Below are 9,013 nucleotides of genomic sequence, written 5' to 3' on the forward strand. Positions count from 1 at the left end.
CATCCAACGAGTCAAAGAGAACAAAATCATCACTTCCTGATAAACTTGCACTATACATCACTAAGAAAAGTAGGAAAAGCTACTGAATATAATAATTTTCCTATATAATGAATTACTTGCACCTCAGAACGAGCAGACGAAACACAATGAATGCAGTAATTGCTTTCGGAGGTGGATGCTGCTGTTTGGGAACACAGTCGTTTAACAGTTCTGGGAGGCAATTATACAGAAATACTTTGCTCGGGCATTTCCGAATGACCATATAACAACATTTCAGATGCTGTGGAACAAGATCGGTCCGCTGGTTAGTCAGGATTTGCGGTCCCATAGTGCAAAGTCACATTACTTTTTTGATGCGCTTGGAGGAATTTATTCGCAAAATGCATTTCCATCTCCCATTATTCGCATTAACCCTTTTTCGCACAAGTCAAAAACCACCTCAAGCGAGCGTATAAACTTTTTTGCGAATTAAGGCATTTTTTAATTCGAAATTCAGCGTTTCCATCTCTCGATTCTGATGCGATACTTCAAAATGTGCATAAAAGCCGGGTGATGGAAACCCAGCTATTACCTTGTTAAGCAAAGAGCTGTGTATAAGAAACAAATTCATAATTAAGAAGCTTTCAACTTCAAACTGTCGCTTCTGGCTAAAATACAACTCCTCTATCCATAATATTGCTTTCTCCATTTTAAAAGTCTTAGTCTGGACAGAAATTTGACAGATATGAGAGGACAACAGGAGATGGACTTTTTCAATGGAGGACACAATATTATGGTTTATGGACTATTATGTATTGTATTTTAGTCAGAAGCAACATTTTGAAGTTAAAAATGTTTTAATGATGGATTTGTTTATAACAAATATGCAGCTTTTCATTTGAAAAGATGTTAATTGACGGCCTGGAGTCGTGTGGATTATTGTGATGTTTTTATGAGCTGTTTTGGCTCTCATTCTGACGGCACCCATTCACTGCAGAGGATCCATTGGTAAACAAGCAATGCAAAATTTCTCCGGATCTTCTCAGATGTAGGAACAGACTCATCTACATCTGAGGTTAAGAAAATTTTCAGCAAATGTTCATTTTTGGGTTTCATATTTGAATGTGCATTAATAATTCAGTGTTTGCTCGACTCATACAGTTATAACAACCAAACATATTAGTTATATCTGGACAGAACTTATATCCTGGGCTGTATTTACACCTAAAGTTATTCAGACTGAAATTCTGTAGACACAACCTGTGCCCAGGATACAGTTTTCACATGAAATCTATGAGAAACCCCCAGTTTTGTCAGTAACTTTAGAGTTCTTAAGGAGCACAGTGGTTCCAGGTTTCCTATTGTTTTTTTTCTTTTCTTTTCTTGTATCAGTAAATGACTGATACATACTTTCTCTGCCATTTTCTACATCTCAACTCCTACACACTTCCTCTGAAAGGTAGGATTTTTCCCCTTCATGTTTTTTTTTTATTTTTATTTTTTATAATGAAAAACAATATTCAGCATTCGAGAACAAACAAAGTAATTCAGTCAGTGTGTGTTTGAGGTTCAGACTGTCAGTCTGGGTCCACAGCTGAACTTCAAACAAAATTAATTTAAATTATGTCTCATTTAGACTCAAACTCCTGAAGACAGTGGGTGTCTTTGAATGTTTCCACTGACCATTTTTATCAATGAAAGCCAATGAGGGCTTTAGGGAGACATTAGTAGAACATTTGTAGAGAAGTTAAAAAGGGGATTGAAAAAAAAAAGAATAAGTCTCAGCTGTAAGATCTTCCCACCTCCATTCCTGGTTTACTCTAGGAGTGGGATTATGCTTTTTTTTTTTTTTTTTTTACTGAACAGCAGGGTTTTCCTTTTAGAAGGTGGAAGAAACGGAATCATTTATTTAACACTTTGAACAAAGATCTCTACTCAGAAACACAATTTTATGTAAACAAACGGGGAGGGTCAGAGCCGTGGCATAGCAGCTGTGGTGCTCATTTGGGAAACGTAAATTTGAGTATGGCTCCTCGCCATCATTTCCTGTATTTTCCGCACTATTTCAACATTATTGTTAATAAAATATGACAAAAAATAAAATATATACACCAGAAGAACAACAAATCAACAACCGGAGAGGGAGCTGTTATGTTAATGTTTTATTGGAACAGTGAGAGGTGGTTTATTAAACTCCACAGTGCATTGAAATGTCTCAGCTGTAAATTGGTGTGATTATTCTGTTTGTCACAGTTGTTAAGGAATAATTGAAGAGCCCATCCAAATTTCTCATTTCATATCTATCAATGTGACTCAAGTAGGCAAGAGCATGCTTTGAATTGTGGCCTTTGAGAGTATCTTTAGGATATTATTGATGTTTTTAAGCACTCTTCTTCTTTTTCTCTCCCTGCATCAACCTCATTTGAATTATTGGTGTAAACGGAGGATTAAAAACACTATTATTGTTTGATGCATTTTGCTTGACTCACTATTTTCTCACATTGCTGATTATAAAACACATGACCTTTATTTTTCTATAGATAATACCTAACTGCTAATTACATGGACTATATCTTTATATAAAAACTAGTTACATAAAACAAAAAAACTAGATCAATGCTTAAAATAAATTGACAGCTAATCTAAGTTGATTATGTAGATATAATGCTAAGTGATGTAACCCAGTATTAATGAATGTGAAGACCTGTTTGTTTGCATCCATACAGGCTCAAATGAGCACAATGTGCTAAAAACAGCTTCATCTGACTGAGCAGATAGACAGACTCGAATCAGGGAAGAGGTTTTTTCCCCATCAGTGAGCATACAGAAATCAAAGTTTCTCACCATCAATATGAAAACAGAAATCAAAGCAAAGACATAAAAAAATCTTGCTTGTCGCAGGCTCTGATTTGACTGACAATGTCGCTTGTCGTTTCAGAGTTATTTGGGGAAAACTTGTGCAAAAATCATCCACAGCACAATGCAAGTAGATTGAGAAAGTGATTGAGTGAGTCTGAAATATCTGCTTTGTTGCACTTTTGGCTTTCTGAGCAAGCCTGCAGGGATTTTATGAGACTCTTGACCAGTCCAAAAGTGAAGTATTTTTCCAAACCCTCTTGATATATGCCATAAACCTTGGCCCGAGAATTCTCTCTCAAAACATTTCAATCATAATTTTGCCATTCTCTGAGATGCGTGTTTCTGCAGTTAGGACTGAATGTCTTCATCCTTGTCTATCATTAAAAGGCTGTTATTACATTAACATAAACTATTTAACTGTTACCTGAGAGTGTAAGGATGTGCTTTGTTTCTTTTAGCTTGTGTGATTGTGGGAATTTGGTTTGTGTATTTGTTTGAAAACGGATATGTGTGTTTGTCACATGCACATAGTTAAATTTGGATTAGTATTCTGTGTTTGGTGTTTAATTACTTCTGTCAGACATTACAGATACTGATTAGGAAGCACTGGAAGAAATGCCTCTTGGTCTACAAACACAAAATATGTTTAAATCCATCTTACAGATTCCATGAACTGATGTATTTCCAAGAAGAAAATCTAGGGTGGGACATAATGACATCCATGAAGTATTTGATTGATAAAATATAATTTACTTATAGTAATTTAGTAGTTATAAGTGTTATTATCATTAAGCCATTATTACTTGTAATTTTTTTATTAATATTATTCATGTCATTTTATTGTTTAGAAGGATAGTTCACTCAAAGATGAAAATTCTGTAATTATTTTCTCACCCTCAAGTTGTTCCAAACCTGTATATGTTTCTTTCTTCTGTTGTACATGAAAGAGTATATATTGAAGAATGTGGATAACCGAACAGTTTTGATCCCCATTAAAAAAAAAAAAGCTATAGAAATGAGTGTGGACCAGAAACAGTTAAATGACCTACATTCATATCTTATTTTGTGTTCAGAAGATAAATTCATACAGGTTTGGAACAACTTTAAGGTTCATCAGTCAATTATAATATTATCGAAATATTTTATTTTGATTTAATTTATTCATAATAGGACATTGGTAATATTTGTTTCTCATATCTCAATAACTAGGGTCGCTTTATTTATTAGACCAGGTACTCTCACTGGGGAGTTACCCTATGGTACAAAAGCTCAAAGGTACATCTTTGTTCCTTTTTTTTTTTAGCTGGTACATATTAGTACCTTTTGAAAGAACACCGGTCCAGTGACAGCTTTGTACCCTTTTTTCTAAGACTGTTGAAATATAACAACTGAATTTTTTTTTTCAAATTTAAGCTTATTTCAGCTAGTTGCCAGGGCAACATCTCTAGATTTTTTATAGTTTAAGTTGAAGTACTAAAATAACAAAACTAACCTCAAACAGAAGATTAGGTGTGGATTCAGATGAGTGCAGAACAGTGCTGGTAGAGAGGGCGTTTGATTATCTGTGAGTGTGTGTTAGGGATGAATGCCTCATCTGTATAAGAAGTGCAGTATCTCTATAAACCGTAAAAGACGGTGTTGATTGCTGTCACTTCTTAAGTAGCTGTTTCTTCTGACAGAGCGACAGGCTCATATCGAACTCTTTTCTCTGCTGGATAAAGGAGGACAAGCATTCGGGTTTTGCTTAAACTAAACTTCAGTGATGTGTCTGATTTAAGCTGGGATCTTTTTGTACAGTTGCTGGAGCAGCGTTCCTCTGGGCTCTGTGTGCTGTTTACTACTCTAGAGAGCTTGTCCTCGCAACTCAGGATGACAATGGTAGGGGACACAGACATACTGATTATTCATCCCTTTTTGTACATCAACACTCCTTCGTCATTTTTCCTATCCATAAAGCGCAAGGGGGAGAAACAGAGATGTTGCGCAGTAGACTGAAACAGAACGCTCTTTTAGATGAAGATGGAGGGGCCAGGTCTTCCTCCCAGATCGTTTGCTGCTCACCAAGGTACATAGACACGCACATACACAATGTAGGAGAAAAAAAGACTGTGTGCCCATGTGCCTGTCTTTTTGTGTGAGGAGGAGAGAGCGAGAGAATGAGAGCATGTGTGATGTTTATCTCTGAATAAATAAATCATTTTTTGATTCACAGATGGCTCACTGCAGCAGTGGATGAGGATGGTCTGTCTGGATGTGTCGTGTGTGTGTTTGTCCAACCGATGTCACATTATTCCTGATGGATTTTGTTCCTGTTAGGTGACATGGAGCCATCTGGGAGATCCTGCACTGAGTGTGTGTATATCTGAAAAGGTGAAACTGAGAAAAGGAGGAAACGAAAGAGAAATGAATAGCTATATCAACGCTGAGGTAAAGTGGCTCCAAAAAGTCACAAATTAAAAGCCCCAATTAAAACTCCATATGCGTTATATAACAAAATAAAAAAACAAGTGACAATAAAACCATAATAAAAGAAATTAAGTGTCTCTGAAGGAAATAATGCATTATTTATCGGCTTTAAGATATCGGCCAAATTTTCTTATCAGGCCGATACCGATAACAGAAAAAATGAGCATTTATCGGCCGATACAGATATGGTGGCCGATATATCGTGCATCCCTACTTATGAAAATAATATACATTAAAAGAATAGAGTGTGAACTGAATATAATATTTTACAACACTTAATTGAATGTTAATTGCAATTAAATGAAAATTTTAAAAACAACAAATATGTATTAGTATACCTATGATTAAAATTACAGGCCTCTCTCATCTTTTTAAGTGGGAGAACTTGCACAATTGGTGGCTGACTAAATACTTTTTTCCCCCACTGTAGTTGAATTTTTAACCCACTTAAGTATCATTATATGTAATTTCATAATTCTCTTTTAAATATATTTGAAGTGTATGCTGAATGTACTGACAAACGTTTATGGTTAAGTATTATTTACTTAACTGTAATTTCTACTAAATCTCATGTCATATATTTACATGCATATGCAATTACCCATTTAAGTTGCACTTTATTAAATATTTGAACTTTAAATTTAATATTGAAAACAATTATAACATGTGCTTTAGTATGTTAGTCAACACATCAAAATAAGTGTATTTCTTTTAAGCACAACAAAAGATTCTTAAAATGTAATGATTTAAAACAAGTACAAATGTTAATTTGAATTTTTTTTACCAAGTGTACTTGTGTGTTAAGATACATAGCCATGAAAGAGTCTCTAATTACATTTACGTGGCCTTTTATTCCGTTAATATTATATTATCTGCAAGTACAGTTATTAAAAATATGCTTTTAAGATTTGAAGTACTCTAAAAATGTTCACATTCAATACAATTAAGCTCACTTCTTTTTCACAAGGGATCGCAATGGCATTCAGGTATCTGTAAGTGTGACTTAAGTGTCCCAATATTTTTTGGGGCCACTGTAAATGTATTATTGATGGCTGAGAGCTTATGTGTGTGTATAAAATATCCTTGCCTGCTCACACACACGCAGCGAGGAATATGCCCTGGTTAGCATGATTCTGTCATTGGTGTCAGCACCCAGTCTGTCTGCAATGTCACATTACTATCAATAGAGGACATAATGGCAGAGAGAGAAAGAGAGACTCCAAATATCCTAGTCATCGAGCACAACAAATATCCTTGCCTGCTCATACACACGCAGCGAGGAATATGCCCTGGTTAGCATGATTCTGTCATTGGTGTCAGCACCCAGTCTGTGTGCAATGTCACATTACTATCAATAGAGGACATAATGGCAGAGAGAGAAAGAGAGACTCCAAATATCCTAGTCATCGAGCACAATACACATCTCATCACATCATACATTTTTTGTTATGTTGGTTGAAAGTCTCTTCACATCTCGATAGCACTCATTAAGTTAAGTGGTCGAAATGTATTTATATGTATTTATATATTCTGTGGAAGGCGTAGGACCAAAAAAAAAAGTTCTGTCCAAACAATACGATAGGCTGTCCTACCTGCCTGTCACAATATGTATTTGCATACGTCTGCGCACCCTGTTTGCGCAGCATGTTCCAGCGAGAATGAAAGGCACACACATCTCAAGACATGCATTCTCTGTCTCTCTGTGTAAGTGTCTCTTCGGGACACTACAGGTGGAGTGATGGGAAGATCTTCTCTGAGGAAGCTCTCACTTGCTCAGTTTTGCAAGAACAGATGTGTTGAACAGCTCACAATGAGTTCTCATTTCTGTCTTGAAAATGGGCTTAACCTCACAAGGAGAGCTGCACAGCTCTTCTGCATTTCAAAGAGAAGATAGTTGTGGCTTTGGCAATTATAGGCCTTTACATCGGCTTGACCGATTATTCAGCTGATATTTGGGCATTCTGAGATTCGAAAAACCTGTGCCACTTGGCTGTTGAATAGAGGTCATTCTACCTGGTGCTAGTTCTGAAATTTACTAGCAGTGTTATCAATAAATAGTACACTTTTTTTTCAGATGTCCATTTAAAATGAGGGATTTTGTGTACATCTATTCATTAGTTTGTATTATATTTGTCACCTCTGATCTTTAGATACTGGTATCAGCCATTTTAAAAGAAATGACCACTAGTTTTTAGAGTGTATATGTGTGGAAGGTGTGAGCTTCATTCCTGTGGAGAGTGAAATGGGTGTTCTTTAGATGTGAATAAGCAATGAAGGTGTGAATCATCAGTGTGGATAATAAGTGGTTGTTTCTTCTTTTGAGTGGAGGAGGTGTGGTTGAATTTCCAATCTAGCGCTCAGTCTTGCTCCGAATCTCTACCTTCCTGCAAAATTGAGTTCCAACTGTCATTAAACAGACCAGAATCAAGGAAAAAAAATAAGTTCAGTATGCTCAGAATTTCTGTAAAATATATATTTAAAGGTAGTTTTTGATAGGGAAAAGTGCTATTGAAAAAACATTCAAGGCACACTTGCAATTTAGAAATGTCAAAATACCATTGTAAATAGCTATTTCATCATAGAAACATTTAAAAAGAGCAAATAACAGCTGCAAACCTATGCGTTTTTGCAATGGTACTAACCTTTCAATATTTCTGAATTTTAAGTGTGCCTTGGATTAACTAATCAAGCTCTTCAGGGTCATATGTTTGAAAACATAAAATGTATTCCAATTCAAATACTTTAGCACTATTCTATGCCACATTGTAACATAAATATTGTGAATACTTGTTCTATGAACGTTTTGCTAACATTGTCATTTCTGATTATTTAAAAATGTTTTGTTGGTTATATGACCATTAAGCGAGCATTCCATTTCATTGTTTTGCAAACATTATGAAAACATTACTTTTGAATATTTTCTGAACATTCTGAAACATGTAGTAACACCACAAAATAAAACGACTAACTAAAATGTTTCAGAAAAAACATTCCATTAAAGGCAGGGTTCACATCATACATTTTTTGTTATGTTGGTTGAAAGTCTCTTCACATCTCGATAGCACTCATTAAGTTAAGTGGTCGAAATGTATTTATATGTATTTATATATTCTGTGGAAGGCGTAGGACCAAAAAAAAAAAGTTCTGCCCAAACATTACGATAGGCTGTCCTACCTGCCTGTCACAATATGTATTTGCATACGTCTGCGCACCCTGTTTGCGCAGCATGTTCCAGCGAGAATGAAAGGCGCTATTATTGTAATATTATGCGCTTTGTATTGTAATGTTCTCTCACCAGTGAATGACACATGAGGTAATCTGACAACGTTGCATTCAACCCTCCACCAACGCCATCTCTCATCGTATCGCAGGTTAGTCATGTGTTTTGGAGGAGGCGTGGCTTTGCAGAGCGATTATACAGGAAGGGGGGATCTTGCTTTCAAAGCTAACTTGCTATTGCTAGCCTTTCCGAAATCACCTACCCTACCTTTAACGATGTATAAATAATATTGTTTGAGAGCAATACTGAAGACCAGATATCTTTGAATGAATATACTATTAACGTAACTGGATAAATGTGTGTTCATAACTTTCAGAAAACCTTGCCAGAATATTAGCCACAATTCTGAGAACATTCCCTGTTAGCTGGTATTGTGTTCACACTGAAAATTCTATAAAGAAAAATTTATTTCAAATACTTGGATGATGC

This window comes from Sinocyclocheilus grahami, unplaced genomic scaffold, assembly GCF_001515645.1.
Source record: "Sinocyclocheilus grahami isolate Dianchi unplaced genomic scaffold, SAMN03320097.WGS_v1.1 scaffold45.1, whole genome shotgun sequence".
Lineage (NCBI taxonomy): Eukaryota > Metazoa > Chordata > Actinopteri > Cypriniformes > Cyprinidae > Sinocyclocheilus > Sinocyclocheilus grahami.